The following is a 15405-nucleotide window of genomic DNA, read 5'->3' as shown; positions in this document are numbered from 1 at the left end:
TCTTTTAATCTTCTACAAGAGAAAAATAACTTTCAGGGCTCAAACCTTGCCAATTAGCACAGTTTATTCGTTAAATATTACTGTTCAAGTGGTCAAAACAGTACTTTCCAGAAATCCTGTCTTGACTTTGAATAGCCATATCTCTTAGCATACACATCCATTTTTCATGATTTACCACTTATTTTAAAGCTTAGGATGTTTCCTGTATAGACACTAAATTTCATGGCTAAATTCATTCATTTGGTCTGCCTCATCATTGGCACCAATTCATGACTCATTTAGGGACATTCTATCCCTTCAACTTAATTCAATCTTTATAAACAATTTATTTCTCCACCTCTTGTAATGCTATAAATCCACATAATATCTCCATACATAATCTCATACCATTTTAGATATCATGACATTTAATATCATCATTCCACATACATGGCATATCAAACATAAATTGATAAACTATGTTACATAACATGTTATAAGACCATAACATGTTCTTGACTCCTTCCATCAATCCTGCATTCCTCATCCTTGACTTTTCCTCCATGCCCTTTATACCTATTAGGGGTTATTAGGGGAGGGTGAGATTTGGGAGAATCTCAGTAGCAAACACTACCCATAAGCATGGAAGACATAATGCAAATGCACGACATGTTATCATAACATCATCATAGGAATGCCATGGAAAGTAAGCTAAAGCATTTCATGCTTTCATAACATATTGTCAAGGCAAAACATAACATAAACTTGCAAACATAACTTTGCAAACATTTCATCATAGCTTAGTCACATCATGCAAGCATACATATCAAGCACACAGTATAGGTAAGTTCACTACCTTGTAACATATCTTCCCTCTTGCTTTCCGTTTGCTTCCCCTAACCTTCCAAGTATTTGAGCCTTCGGTTGACATAAACAAGACATCCCCTTGGATGTTCCAAGGTCCTAAACACATCAACACATTATGCGAAACATCAATTAGGACTGAGTTATCAACCTATTCCACACTTGGCTCTTACTTGATCACACTTTGTTTCTAACTTTTGAGATTTATTTCCAATCATTCTAAAATTAATTCCACATGCTATTCCCAGATAAGTTTGCATGTAGAATCCATTTCCAAGTTCAAAACAATCAAAATCCAACTCCTTCCCCCTTGTTCTGGTTTGGCCGAAACATAGGTGCCTTAGGTCTAAAATTTTCATTTTCAATTCTAATGCTTCCAAACATGTTTTCTAAATATATCCCTACACAAAATCATCATTTAAACTCATTGGAAGCATCAAAATCATCAAATTCCAGACCCAACATAAAGAACCAGCCATGGCAAAATCATACACAAATGAAAGGGGAAGTTGGATTTCTTGAAGAATCAATATCAAACCAATTGATTCTTGTTGTTTTCAAGCCTTTAAACATGTTTATGACTTTAATTTCATCTTCTCCCATTCTGAACAATTTCGTGCAGCACCTCCCCCTAGGTTTCAACCATGAAAAACCCAACCAATCCAACATTTAAGCTCAAAAATACCAAGGGAGGTAGAAACTAGATCAAAATCCATGAACATGCCTTGATTTGAAGCTTGGATGGCCTTAGGATCATGAGTTCTTCCTCTTCTCCTTCTTCCTCTCTCCATTTCGTTTTCCCTCTCCTCTCTCTCATGGTGGACGAAAATATCATAAGGGAGGGAGAGAAGATTTTTATAAAAAGTCTTGACAAATCCTAGCCATTGATCTTATTTTGCAAGATTAGATCTTGGCCCTTGATTTTCAAATTAATCCTAGCCCTTGATCTTGGCTTCTTCATCAAGGAATCTTGCTAAATATCTTAGGCTTATGTCATCATGGTTAATTAACTTAACCATGGTTAACTTTCTTAATTACCTTGATTAAACTTCTTAATCACCTTACTTAAAATCCTTTCTTTAATCCTAATATGTCCTTAATCTTTTTACACATTTCCACACATATCCTCATGCCCTTATGGCAATATGATAGGGAGGAAAATCATACAAAATTCGTGCATAAATTCATCCAAAAATATTCCTCCACCTATCTTACCGGTTTACATCATAATAGGTACTTTCTCGGGTCCTGACTTACCTGATACATCTGGGACATGGTTTAGCACATTTTTCATCTTCAAAATACATTCCCATACTCTTCTAATAACATTCATAGGGGAATCATACTTCTTTCTCATTTCCCCAAAATATTAATAATTAATATTCAATCGGAGTCGATTTTGCCGAATTCTTTCCTATCGGCTCGTAACTCTGTTGATCTATCTCTGGGTTTCATTCTTTCCCTTTCATCACAGGATATTTCTCTAATTTTTCTCAGGTCCAAAGTCAAACCATAGACAGGAAATTTGACTTTCCCCGGATAGGGTATAAATAGGCTTTAAATTCAATTAAAGCTAACCTTGTCAGTTTCTGGGGCTGGAATTAATTTTACAATCTGTGTAAATTCCTCAACTACTGTTCCCCAGTTTTTCCTGATTATTTGAGGCCGTCTTGTACCTTAAATAATTCAATTTGAGTTACTATCTCAAATTGCTCAAAAACCTGAAATGACTTTAGGGCATTTCCGTCATTTCTAGCCTTATATTGACTCTGGGATCCTATTCCCATTTTTCTGGAATTTTTCTGAAACATTTGGGCCATTTTCGATAACTTCGAACATTGATCGACCAGAATTTTTATTATTCACAATTAGGTCCCTACTTGGCCTAGGAATCTTTTCGTTGCAATTTAGCCCCTCCTTAGGCCTAACCTTCGGAACCATCTCTTGCAAGTTTTTGGCATAACCTTTGGCCCTTAGTTGTTTCCAATTCGTCATTCTTTAGTCCCCGAACACTATTGTTTTACACATTTGCCCTTGGAAAATCTCTTTTTTCTTCTGAAGGATCTCCGGGACTTTCGTTGCATTAAACTTAGTAATCATCCTTTCCTTGTGCTATTACTTGTATCTATGAGCCAAAATTTGGGATGTTACACTACTCCACCATGTTCAAGAGTTGGAAAAGCCTAGCTCATCATAGCCTTGGAATCAGCTCCAACCAGAGTTAAATCTTCAGCCATAACAGCCAGGAGATGAAGGAAATGAAGGTGGATGAAGAAGAAGTGCAAGAAAATGGAAGGTGAAGGAGATGGAGATGGAGGATTAGGGTTCAGTGGGAAAGATGAGAGGAAATGATGATAGAAAACGTAAGTGGTGGCTACCTCCCTGTGTATGACCTCACCCATACCCAAAATAGGGTTTCTAACCCGAAAATGACGTGTATAGGTCGGTTCCTGGAGGTGGGTAGGTCAGATTTTCCTGAAATGTGCTGATACGTGGGGTTCGCCACGGCGAACCATGGCAGAGGGCTTTCTTATTTGATGGGCGACGTTCACTGCGGCGAAGGAAGAAGTGTGCCGTGGCAAACTATGGCAGAGGCTCCTCTTTGCATCTTGTGCCTTGAGTCTTCAATCTTGGCCCCGATCTCAGGTGTCCTACATTGAAAAGCAACAATTTGAAGCATCAATTGTCCTAGAAATCAATTGAATACAATTAATAACCAATTATAACAATTTTACCCTCAAAAAGACACTAAATCAAAGTAAGGACTCTTAATCAAAATTAAACACAATTATCATTAAAAGGAGCCAAAACCTATGATAAAAACCCTTAAAATGATATGAAATAACATAGAACAATTGGGTTCAATCAAATTCCCCCACACTTAGACCTTTATACTCCTGGACAAAGCTCAGAAATAATTCAAAGAGATACTAGCACAAAGAGAAACACTACCATGCTTAAAGATGAAAGCAGAAGATTAGTAAGAAATTCTTACAGAAGTTGACATTAGTAAACAAGGATATGCTAAGAAAATGAGCACAATGGACAATTAACTCAAAAGATTGACAAGAAAGATCTATCTCACGGATAAGTGTTTCACTCTTAACTCACTTGTTTTGGGGTTATTTCACTCCAAGTCTACTTAATTCAATTTCTACCATAGGCTTGTAATAATTCTACCTCTCCACCACAGGAAGCAAACTTTGCAAATCAAGAGGACTTTTAGGGGTTAGAGAGGCTAGATACAGACCAAAGGTTAAGTTAGAAGCCTCAAAGAGATGGTTTTATGAGGTTGAGCCTAAGCAGGGGTAAAACCGTAAGTTCAAAAAGTTACGGCCATCAGGGGTAAAAATGAAAAGTACTTAGAAAATTCTAAGAAAATCCCAGAAAATGGGAAATAATATTCTAAGGCTTTTTTGTAAAGAGAGATGATGAAAATACCCCTGAAGTAACTTAAAAGGAATTTATAAATTTATGGCTCAATTTGAGATGTAGAGGTAGATTTAATTGTTTGAGTCATAAGGAAACCTTAGAAAATTATGGTAAAATGGGGATGTATGACCTAAGAGACTATAGAAAATTATAAAATTAGTCTCATCCCCAGAAGACCAGCAAAATGGCTTTAAGAATACTTAAAAGCCAGTTGTGCTGAAAAAGGGCATTTTAAAGATTGATTTTTAAGTGGGGCTACAGGTTGAGTTATGACCTGAGAAAATTCACAGATTTTCTCTAGAATATGAGGAATTTTATGATATTTTTGGATGAATTTTTTGAGCTCTGAATTGAATAAAATGCTCCAGCCAAATATTAAATAATTTTGTCCCCTAAATAGGAGACAAAACCAAAGAAAATATCTAAGAGCCATCATGACACTAACGAGTCATCATGTTGAGTCACCAAGCGTAATCATGACACCTACGAGTCATCATGCTAAGTTACCAGAAGATATTTATGGACAACATAAAAATTAGAACGCAGTACGGGAATATTTTAGACAGTCTTTTGTCTACCTGTTATAGTGAAATCTCTACTGCATGACTCAGTAAGGTTAAGTAGCCTGTCAGTAGAGCTAATTATTTTTCCCTCTGCTTCTCTAAGGTGGCACCATATATGTATTTATTAAGATGAGAAAATAGTGTCAGAACATGTCCTAGTGGTACAGGGTAAGTCAGGACTCGAAAAGTATCCGATACGGTGCAAGATTGGCTTGATAAGTGGAGAAATAATTAAGAAAATATTTTTGCACAAATTTTCCATTTATTTTCTCCCTATTTTAATGCCATAAATGATGAAAGGACATGAAAGTGACAAGTGTACGGTTAGATAAGAAAAAGAAAATATTACGTGTACAGCGCTAGATGGAAGACATATGTACGGTCGGATGCAAGACACATGTGCGGTTGGATTAAAGACATGTGGTTTGATGATGTAAGCATGATGTCATCATGATGAGGTAAGCATGATGTCATAGGACACTTGTCACCGTAAGATCAAAAGAGAAAATGGACGGTCCAAATCGAGCCACATATTTTTAAGATCAACGGTCCAGATTCAGTCTGCTTTTCTATAAATACCCCCTCCCCTCCCTGCCATTTCGTCCAAGCATAAGGAATCCATGGGGAAGCTCTTGCAAAATAGTTTCTAGAGAGAGAAAGAAGAGGGAGAAAGAAAGGCCAAGTGGTTCCAAGCTAGATCAAACTTTAAAACAAGGTATGTGATGGTTATAGCACCTGATTTTATGCCTATTTCGGATTAGTTACTGTGTGTATCTGATTCTGAAATTTTGTATGGTTAAAGTGCACTCTGTGATATTTAAACCCATAGGTAGAACACTTCATTTGGATATGTGTACAATTTATGGTGATTTTTTTAAAGTTAGGGTTTGAAATCTGGAAACACTGTTGAACTTTTGGAAGAGTTTTGATTTCCGTACAATTTCGGTGCTGTTCGGCATAGAATTGGTTCCTGAAACTAATTTTCGTGTAAAGTTAACTTAATGACCTTTCAGTGAGACTTGGAACCACTCAATTTATATTTTTTTAGAATTAATTATGAATTTTCAAAGTTAAGCAAAAATTCTGGAAATTTTGCGTGAACAGTACCCGTGAAGCAAAATTTCCAGATTTAGTATTCTTGAATCTACGGCAATCTAAAGTGGTCCTCATTGACAAGAAATAGATCTTAAGGATGGGAAATGATAAGATTTATGTTAGAAAATTTAGAAAGAAAACCCTAAGACTAAGAGAAAGGGTTGAGGTTCAAGAAAGCTAGTCTCGAACTTTATGTAATCTAGTAGTCCTAATGGATTGTATGATCAATGTGACTATGTTTAGGACCTTTGGAACATCCAAGAGGATGTTTGGTGATGTTGACTGAATGCCCACATGGTTGGAAAGACAAGGGAATCAAAGGAAAAGCAAGGGGAAAGCCATGTTACAAGGTAGTGAACTTACCTATACTGTGTGCTTGATATGTATGCTTGCATGATGTGATTGTGTTGCCATTATGTGACTAAGCTATGACAAAATGTTTGCAAAGTTATGTTTGCAAGTTTATGTTATGTTTTGCCTTGGCAATATGTTATGGAAGCATGAAATGCTTTAGCTTACTTTCCATGGCATTCATGTGTTAATGTTATAACATGTCATGCATGTGCATTATGTCTTGCATGCTTATGGGTAGTGTTTGCTACTGAGATTCCCCCGAATCTCACCCCTCCCTAACTAACCATTTAGGTCAATCAATGATGGGCAATAATGGCATGAGAAGCAAGGAGAAGTAAGCGGAGAATTATTCTTGTTAATGGATGAGACTGTTGATAAATGTATAATTCTACTATTTTGTGAACTATGTTATGGATGCCAATGATGCCATGTATTTAATTATAATATTTATGGCATGAATGAAAGTGTAAAAGCATGAACGGGAAAGAGTAAGGCCATGAAACATCCTACCTTTAACCTCTCAAAGTACACATTTGTAAGCATTATGGTTCAAGCAGATCAAAGTATAAGCCCGTGGATTAAAATTTTCAACATAATTACTCGGGTTACTTTTCACTGTTTAAACTACAGATTTCAGGTCCAACTTTGAAGATTCATAACTAATTCTACAAAAAAATCAGAATGGAGCGATTCCAATTTTCACTTAAAGCTCTTTCAATCTTCTACAAGGGAAAAATAACTTTCAGGGCTCAAACCTTGCCAATTAGTACAGTTTATTCGTTAAATATTACTGTTCAAGTGGTCAAAACAGTACTTTCCAGAAATCCTGTCTTGACTTTGAACAGCCATATCTCTTAGCATACACATCCATTTTCTGTGATTTACCACTTATTTTAAAGCTTAGGATGTGTCCTGTATAGACACTAAATTTCATGGCTAAATTCATTCATTTGGTCTGCCTCATCATTGGCACCAATTCGTGACTCATTTAGGGACATTCTATCCCTTCAACTTAATTCAATCTTTATAAACAATTTATTTCTCCACCTCTTGTAATGCTATAAATCCCCATAATATCTTCATACATAACCTTATACCATTTTACATATCATGACATTTAATATCATCATTCCACATACATGGCATATCAAGCATAAATTTATAAACTATGTTACATAACTTAACATGTTATAAGACCATAACATGTTCTTGACTTCTTCCATCAATCCTGCATTCCTCATCCTTGACTTTTCCTCCATGCCCTTTATACCTATTAGGGGTTGTTAAGGGAGGGTGAGATTCGGGAGAATCTCAGTAGTAAACACTACCCATAAGCATGCAAGACATAATGCAAATGCACGACATGTTATCATAACATCATCATAGGAATGCCATGGAAAGTAAGCTAAAGCATTTCATACTTTCATAACATATTGCCAAGGCAAAACATAACATAAACTTGCAAACATAACTTTGCAAACATTTCATCATAGCTTAGTCACATCATGGCAACACAATCACATCATGCAAGCATACATATCAAGCACACAGTATAGGTAAGTTCACTACCTTGTAACATAGCTTCGCTCTTGCTTTCCGTTTGCTTCCCCTAACCTTCCAAATGTTTGAGCCTTTGATTGACATAAACAAGACATTCCCTTGGATGTTCCAAGGTCCTGAACACATCAACACATTACGCGAAACATCAATTAGGACCAAGTTATCAACCTATTCCACACTTGGCTCTTACTTGATCACACTTTGTTTCTAACTTTTGAGATTTATTTCCAATCATTCTAAAATTAATTCCACATGCTATTCCCACATAATTTTGCATGTAGAATCCATTTCCAAGTTCAAAACAATCAAAATCCAACTCCTTCCCCTTTGTTCTGGTTTGGCCGAAACATAGGTGCCTTAGGTCCAAAATTTCCATTTTCAATTCTAATGCTTCCAAACATGTTTTCTACATATATTCCTACACAAAATCATCATTTAAACTCATTGGAAGCATCAAAATTATCAAATTCCAGACCCAACATAAAGAACCAGCCATGGCAGAATCATACACAAATGAAAGCGGAAGTTGGATTTCTTGAAGAATCAATATCAAAACTAATTGATTCCTGTTGTTTTCAAGCCTTTAAACAAGTTTCTAATATCAATATCATCTTCTCCTTACTTAATCAATTTCGTGCAGCACCTCCCTATAGGGTTTAACCATCCAAAAATCCAATCAAACCAACACCTAAGCTCAAAAATACTAAGGGAGCTAGAAACTAGATCAAAATCCATGAACATACCTTGATTTGAAGCTTGGATGACCATGGAATCACTTGAATTTTATCTTCTTCTCCTCCTCCATATGCTGTTCGGTCTCTCCCCCTTGGCTCTCCATTTGGCCGAAAATACCAAGCTTGTGGGGGAAGCGATATATATAGGGAGTTAGGAGAAATCTTAGCCATTGATCTTGAAATTGCATGGCTTAATCTTGGCCATTGATTTTCAAATCAATCTTAGCCCTTGATCTTGTCTTCCTTAGCAAGAATTCTTGGGTCCTGACTTACCCAATACCTCTGGGATATGATTTAGCACATTTTTCATCTTCAAAATACATTCCCATACTCTTCTAATAACATTCATAGGGGAATCATACTTCTTTCTCATTTTCCCAAAATATTAATAATTAATATTCAATCGGAGTCGATTTTGCCGAATTCTTTCCTATCAGCTCGTAACTCTGTTGATCTGTCTCTGGGTTTCATTCTTTCCCTTTCATCACAGGGTATTCCTCTAATTTTTCTCGGGTCCAAAGTCAAACCATAGACAGGAAATTTGACTTTCCCCGGATAGGGTATAAATAGGCTTTAAATTCAATTAAAGCTAACCTTGACAGTTTCTGGGGCTGGAATTAATTTTACAATCTGTGTAAATTCCTCAACTATTGTTTCCCAGATTTTCCTGATTATTTGAGACCATCTTGTACCTTAAATAATTCAATTTGAGTTACTATCTCAAATTGCTCAAAAACCTAAAATGACTTTAGGGCATTTCCATCATTTCTAGCCTTATATTGACTCTGGGATCCTATTCCCATTTTTCTGGAATTTTTATGAAACATTTGGGCCATTTTCGATAACCTCGAACATTGATCGACCAGAATTTTTATTATTCACAATTAGGTCCCTACTTGGCCTAGGATTCTTTTCTTTGCAATTTGGTCCCTCCTTAGGCCTAACCTTCAGAACCATCTCTTACAAGTTTTTGGCATAACCTTTGGCCCTTAGTTGTTTCCAGTTCGTCATTCTTTAGTCCCCAAACACTATTGTTTTACACATTTGCCATTGGAAAATCTTTTTTTCTTCTGAGGGATCTCCGGGACTTTCGTTGCATTGGACTTAGTAATCATCATTTCCTTGTGCTATTACTTGTATCTATGAGCCAAAATTTGGGATGTTACAGGCCATGTTATGTATGCCAAAGAAATAAAAAGAATTAAAGAGATGTTAAGGGATAAAACATAAGTCCTGGAGCAATGAGTTTGTAGCTCTAGTTTGACCTATCAAACGAGTGATTTAGGTCATAAGATTTGGCAAGCAAAGGGATCTGATGTTTCTCTTTAAAATGAGGGGTAGTTTGCCCGATTCCGATAACCGAGTAGAAAGTTATGCCTTTTCAAAGTTAGGCAAAAATACAGTAAAATCCGAAAATGACCAAATGAACAGTAACTTTTTCAAAGGAAATTGAGCTTGAATTTGAGGGCAATCAGTTCAGAAACTATTTTTCCTCAAAATTTTATCCAAAGAGCTTTCTGTAAACTTAAATCACTCAATTTCAATTTTTCTACAATTAGTTATGAATTTTCGAAGTTTGTCACATTTTAAGATGACAATGAATAGTAACTCGTAAATGAAAATTTTCAAACTGGATTTTTCATCAATTGTAGCCTTCAAAAGTGATTCCAAATGCTTCCGCAAGGAAAGTTAATTGATTTAAACATGAGGTGTTGCAAAGGCTCACCGAGAGCCAATGTTTGGAGAAAGGCCCTGCTTCGCCATGGCGAAACATAAGTTGGCCGCGGCGAAGTGTGGCGAAAGCTACATTAACGTGATAAAAAGGGGCTTCGCCGCGGCGAAGGCAAATGTTTGCTGTGGCGAAGGGTGGTAGAAAGTGAAATCCTATGCAATTTTCAACTCTTCAGCAAACCAAGTTCAAAATATTCACAATTCAACCAATTTATCAGTTCAAAAACACCTCAAAATCACATAGATGCATGGATGCATGAGAATTATTTGCTAAAATCCACAATAGGTCCCTCCCCCACACTTAAACACAACATTGTCCTCAATGTTTGAACCAGTATAGGCAAACCAATCACAAAGTGAACCGAAAGTTGTGAAGTCCAATTGAAATTGAAGCACAACACATCGAATTCACAAAAAGGAAGGAGAAGGTGAGAGGTTGCATGCAAAACAAAGAGGAAAAGAAAACAATAGAAGTTGGGACCAAAGTAAGAGTAACAGCAAATGGTAAAGGCCATCAGTAGCCAAAGAGTCGAACATCATCCAATGTAACATCCAAAAAGTTTAAGAAGAAACCAGCTACACCAACAAAAAAGAAACAAAAAGAACAATAAAGAAATCAAAACACAAGCGAAAAACTACTGCTGCGTCCCAAAATCATCTGCCCAGACCCGGATGGTCCTGCACCAGAAGTGCCTACTCAGATGTCCTGGCTCGCTCTGAGGGTCTTCCTCCTCGAGAGGTAGGATGAAGTTCTACCGGTCAGCAATCAGGGCATCCACATGTTGGCGATAACGTCGGTCTCGATCATACAGAGCATCACGGTCCTTCTGCCTCTTCATCTCTCGGAGGAGGGTGACTCGCAACTGGTGGACATGGTCAACCAGCTCATCAATATCATCAGCCAAAGTGTCTAAGGTGACAGGTTCAGGAGCTTCTGGATCTGGCTGGTCTTCTTGAGCTTCAGGAGCTGGTGCATCGGCTGAATGTGCTGCGCCAACATCATACACAGGGTGGATAGGTGGAGGGGGTCCAATGACAGGCTGTTTGAGGCGGTCATATCTAAATAAGGGGGCGGGCTCAAAATAGCTGTCATTGTTGTACTCAGGGACATTAGCAGCCCTAAAGAGGTCAGTGACTAGATGGGGAAAAATGATACTATTGGTGAGTTTAGGGGTGTTGATGGCATCGTGGAGGGCTGAGTAGATGGTGTCGGCTACATCGAAGGAGCGGCCAGTCATGAGAAGGTAAACATAAAGAGCTTGGCGCTTTGGAACATTAGCTAGATGGGTGGTGGGTACGAGGTTGTTACAGACAAAATGCAGCCAGGGGCGAGCCTCAGGTCAGAACTTTGATCGCTTAAGGTATTGCTCGGAAGTACGTGGGTGATGCCAAGTGGCTCCGTCATGACACAGGGTTTAGACCACATCGTCAAATGGGTAATTGTCTCTGTAGGCCGAATAACCTGAATGGCGACTAGGGAGAAGGCGGTAATGGAAGCAGATGTTGTCGGCGGACAAAGACATTGCAGAAGTCGACTACCAAAGAACTATGGAAACGGGCATAGGTGTAAAAGTGACGAACAAAAGCGTCATTACCCGTGGAACGCTCTTGGACCAAATCGGTCAATTGAGAGGCACGGAGCTGGCGGACAAAAGGATGGTCAGGTGGGTCTAAGGGAAAGGGGCGTTCCTTAAGAAGGGGTCTTTGGTCAATCTTTTGATATAGCTCCTCGAAGGTGTATTCTGGAGGGAATTGAAAGACGCGCAACGGAAAATAAATTTAAAATTTTCAATCCCTTGCCCGGATTTACCAATTGTGTTTAAGTCAAGTGGTAAGAAGTATTACCTTCGATGTTCGATTTCTTGGTGGCTCGAGGATTCCGCCGTTCAGGATGCCTCTGCTCGCCTTTTTTATCGCTCGAAGTCGACAACTCAGATCGGCTTCCTCTACCGGTATCCACACGACCAGCGTTCCAATCACGAACGACGTGCTAGCGCCTCTTGTCCTTCTAGGGTTTATTTTCGAAGAATCCGTCATCCCTTCTCTATTTACTGGCCATCTCTTATTTGCAAGCTTTTGCACTCTCACCCTCAAAACCCTAGCTCCTAATATCAAATATATAGGATGCTATAGGTATTACGAAGGATATTTGATTTCGAAATTAATCCTAAATTAATTTCGAAATTAATACAATATCAAATATTGCGTAATCATATAAGAAAACAATTAAATAAATATGGTTTATATTAAATCCATCCCACAGATTTAATTCACCTATTTATTGAAGGGAATTGAAAGACGACGCGCAGCGGAAAAACTTAAAAATTTTAAAACTTTCAATCCCTTGCCCGGATCTACCGATCGCGTTTAAGTCAGGTAGTAAGAAGTATTACCTTCGGTGTTTGGTTTCCGAGTGGCTCGGTGATTCCGCCGTTCAGGATGCCTTGCTCGCCTCCTTTATCGTTCGAAGTCGACAACTCCGGTCGGCTTCCTCTACCGGTATCCACACGAATAGCTCTCCGGTTACAGATGGCTTGCTAGCGCCCTTTTGTCCGTCTAGGGTTTTCAAAGAATCCGTCCACTCTTATCTCTCTTAGGCCGTCTCTTATCTGTTGGTACTCTCACGCTTAAAACCCTAGCTCCTCATATCAAATATATAGGATGCTATAGCTTTAATGAATAATATTTAATTTTGAAATTAACTCTAAATTAATTCCGAAATTAATACAATATCAAATATTGCCTAATCAGATAAGAGAACAATTAAATAAATATGGTTTAAATTAAATCCGTCTCACAGATTTAATTCACCTATTTATTTAATAAAGAGATGACGGAATTAATTTATATATATTTAATTTATCCTTATAAATTAAATCTAACAATTAATATCTCTTATATTTATATAATATATATATATACGAATTTATATATATATATACACGTCTACCCTATATTATTCATTGAATCTGGACATATCTTAGATTCAATGAATCTGGACATCATAACTCGTGTTGGGCTATTTTGTGTGCGACCCTGTAGGCCCATATGAAGTTGGCAGTGGGCCATTAACTATAATGACTCACAAGTCGTAAGCGGTCTCTAGCAAGACATCACGACTACCCAAATCATATGAGGATCGTTGAACGATGTAACCTTTCATACAACCATATCACGTCCCTTTTGTCACACGACATTTTGGTCATGGATGAGGCATGGAGAACTTCATCCTCCTATTCATTACCGTTACTTTCTCGATCCCTGAGTAGTCTGAGTATAGAAACGGAACTACCTTTCCATTATAGTATGGCCATACATTTCTCAGACTCACTCATCGAGGGGCCCAGTAATGTCTCTCTACGAATGTGAGGGACAAATTCCATCTTGACCATTCACATTCCTTCGCATGAAAAAAAACCACTAAGCCTGAACATAGTGTTTATGATCACTCGGTCAAAAGTGACTTTTGACTAGGTCAAAGCTAAGCGTTTCTCATGTATGAATCCATGATGATCTCAGGTCAAAGGGCACAGTGACATGGTTTGTATATGAGAGAAGCTTATGACTTAACCCGTGCAGCTCTCTCATAGCGGGTCGGTCCAACACCTTGTACTCTTACATGTGCCTATGACTTTAATTTATATCTCTATATATCTTTAAAGTCATACTGGTCTTATTTCATCTTTGCTCCCACATAGATGACCGACCAGGGACATTTAGGATAAACCATGAGTTATCCAAGGATAGTCATCACAGTAAACATGCAAATAATATGATAACGTAATTAATAAATTCATAAATTAACAATGTTCAAAACATAATGATTGGCCCCTAGGGCACAATTTCCAACATTTATTTAATTCAAAATAAAGATATGACGGAATTATATTTGATTTATTCTCATAAATCAAATTAATATATATACACGAATTTATATATATATATACGTCTACCCTATATTATTCATTGAATATGGACATATCTTAGATTCAATGAATCTGGACATCATAGCTCGTGTTGGGCTATTTTGTGTGCGACCCTGGAGGTCCATATGAAGTTGGCAGTGGGCCATTAACTATAATGACTCACAAGTCGTAAGCGGTCTCTAGCAAGACATCATGACTACCCAAATCATATGAGGATCGTTGAACGATGTAACCTTTCATACAACCATATCACGTCCCTTTTGTCACACGACATTTTGGTCATCGATGAGGCATGGAGAACGTCATCCTCCTATTCATGACCATTACTTTCTCGATCCCTAAGTAGTCTGAGTATAGAAACGGAACTACCTTTTTATTATAGTATGGCCATACATTTCTCAGACTCACTCATCGAGGGGCCTAGTAATATCTCTCTACGAATGTGAGGGACAAATTCCATCTTGACCATTCACATTCCTCCGCATGAAAAACCACTAAGCCTGAACATAGTCTTTATGATCACTCGGTCAAAAGTGACTTTTGACTAGGTCAAAACTGAGCGTTTCTTATGTAGGAATCCATGATGATCTCAAGTCAAAGGGCACAGTGACATGGTTTGTATATGAGAGAAGCTTATGACTTAACCCATGCAGCTCTCTCATAGTGGGTCAGTCCAACACCTTGTACTCTTACATGTGCCTATGACTTTGATTTATATCTCTATATATCTTCAAAGTCATACTGGTCTTATTTCATCTCTGGTCCCACATAGATGACCGACAAGGGACATTTAGGATAAATCATGAGTTATCCAAGGATAGTCATCACAGTAAACATGCAAATAATATGATAACATACTTAAGAAATTCATAAATCAACAATGTTCATAACACAATGATTGGCCCCTAGGGCACAATTTCCAACATATTCATCCCCCGAATCTGACTCAAACACATGTGCAGGGTTCTTAGTGCGAGGCATAGTCTGAACACAAGAAGTAACACACACACTAAACAAAACTACACAAAGAACAACTAACACTACCCAGAAAAACCAAAATCACAACCTAGGCAGTAGCAAATGGTTATATAATGATTCATAGGTTTTCAGTTGATCAAAAGCTTTGAGAATTAAGTAAAGAGATTAAAGAAAAACACAACGTACTAT

At 37.6% G+C, this 15405-nt stretch overlaps 1 long non-coding RNA gene across 1 annotated transcript; it reads right to left on the bottom strand.

Moving 5' to 3' along the window:
* Positions 1–351: 351 nt before the first annotated feature.
* Positions 352–8663, bottom strand: LOC114754580 (uncharacterized). The gene is made up of 3 exons (XR_003741215.1): positions 8591–8663; positions 836–942; positions 352–555 (listed from the first exon to the last, which is right to left on the bottom strand). It is a non-coding gene; the product is annotated as an uncharacterized LOC114754580 (long non-coding RNA).
* Between the last annotated feature and the right edge of the window lie 6742 nt (positions 8664–15405).

This window comes from Neltuma alba, unplaced genomic scaffold, assembly GCF_004799145.2.
Source record: "Neltuma alba isolate B1F8T4 unplaced genomic scaffold, ASM479914v2 tig00010157_pilon, whole genome shotgun sequence".
In the NCBI taxonomy this organism is placed as follows: domain Eukaryota; kingdom Viridiplantae; phylum Streptophyta; class Magnoliopsida; order Fabales; family Fabaceae; genus Neltuma; species Neltuma alba.
This window is presented reverse-complemented; position numbering and strand designations above follow the sequence as displayed.